A 1,874-nucleotide genomic window follows, 5' to 3' on the forward strand; every position below is an offset into this window, starting at 1 on the left:
AATGATAATAGCCTTTCCCTAAACTGCCTCTATAAAACTAATAAAAGGCAAGTTTAAGATTATGAAAGGAGTGTAAATTCTGCTAAAATGGATACTAGCCATTGTTCCAGGGGTCATAAGATGTGGAACTTCCCTAGTTAGTCCTATAAATAACATCACTATTATAAAACCTAAGACTGGGGCCAGGTGGTTCACATCAGTAATCCCAGCACTTTGGGTGTCAAGGCAGAATTGCTTGAGTCCAGGAATTCAAGACAACCTGGGCAACATAGGGAGACCCTGTTTCTACAAAACAAAACAAAAATAGCAGTCACGGTGGTGCTCACCTGTGGTCCCAGCTACTTGAGAGGCTGAGGCAGGAGGACCAATTGAGCCTGGATGGTAGAGGCTGCAGTGAGCCATGATCATACCACTACACTCCAGCCTGGGTGACAGAGTGAGACCCTGTCTCAAACAAACAAACAAACAAAAAACGAAACAAAACCTAAGATTGGCCTTCCAAGATGTCTTTTCAGATTTTTGCATTTGTGACTACCAGGTAACTCCACCTGGATCAGCGACTCCTCTGTGGCCCCTACCCAGAAGCAGGCTCAGTGTGCAAGGACTGTTTTCCGCACCCCTGTGATTGCGTCCCCAACCAACCAGCAGCACCCATTCCCTAGCCTCCTGCCTCCTATCCTTGAATAACCCTAGCCTCCAAATTTGGGGCATGGGTGATTTGAGTAACAGCAAAACTCCAGTCTCCTGCTTAGCTGACTCTAGGTGTATTAAGCTCTTTCTCCATTGCAATTCTTCTGTCTTGATAAATCAGCTTTATCTGGCCAGTGGGCAAGGAGAATCCACTGGGCAGTTATGTACCCATCTATGTAAACGCATACTAAGAATTTCGGAGGCTGGGTGCAATACTTCACACTTGTAATCCCAGCACTTTGGGAGGCCCAGGCAGAAGGATGGCTTGAGCCCATGAGTTCACAGCAGCCTGGGCAACCCAGTGAGATCTCACCTCTACAAAAAAAATTCTTAAAAAGTACCTGGCTGTGGTGGCATGCACCTGTAGTTCTAACTACTTGGGAGGCTGAGGTGGGAGGATCACTGAAACCTGAGAGTTGGGGGTTGCAGTGAGCAGAGATCGCATTACTGCTCTCCAGCCTGGGTGACTGAGCGAGATCCTATCTCAAAAAAAAAAAAAAAAAAAAAAATTGGAAGGATCGACCTAAAACCCATGACAGTGGTTACTCAGGGGAAGGGCCTGAGACTGGGAATCGTAGTTGAAGGCTATTTCAGATTTGCCTAGAATGATTCTCCCTTGGGGGTGATTCTGCTGTTTTTGTGTTCCTCTTGCTTATTGCAGAGCAGAGCTACCCCATAGGCAATAGGGTGCCCAGAGTAGTTGATTCTGCTCTCTAGGGGATATTGGGCAATGTCTGGAGATATTTTGGGTTATCACAAATGGTTGCGATGAGGGGGTACTACCAGCATCCAGTGGGTCAAGGCCAGGGATACAGCAAAATAGTCCACCGTGCTCAGCACAGCCCCACAGCAAAGAATTATCCAGCCTAAAATGGCAGTGGTGCCCAAGTTGAGAAACCCTGATCTGGATCATTTCAAATTTTTTTTTGTTTTGTTTTTTTGAGATGCAGTTTCACTCTTATTACCCAGGCTAGAGTGCAATGGCGCGATCTCGGCTCACCGCAACCTCCGCCTCCTGGGTTCAGGCAATTCTCCTGCCTCAACCTCCTCAGTAGCTGGGATTACAGGCACGCACCACCATGCCCAGCTAATGTTTTGTATTTTTAGTAGAGACGCGGTTTGACCATGTTGACCAGGATGGTTTCGATCTCTTGACCTCATGATCCACCTGCCTCGGCCTCCCA

This window comes from Cebus imitator, unplaced genomic scaffold, assembly GCF_001604975.1.
Source record: "Cebus imitator isolate Cc_AM_T3 unplaced genomic scaffold, Cebus_imitator-1.0 Scaffold132, whole genome shotgun sequence".
Classification (NCBI taxonomy): domain Eukaryota; kingdom Metazoa; phylum Chordata; class Mammalia; order Primates; family Cebidae; genus Cebus; species Cebus imitator.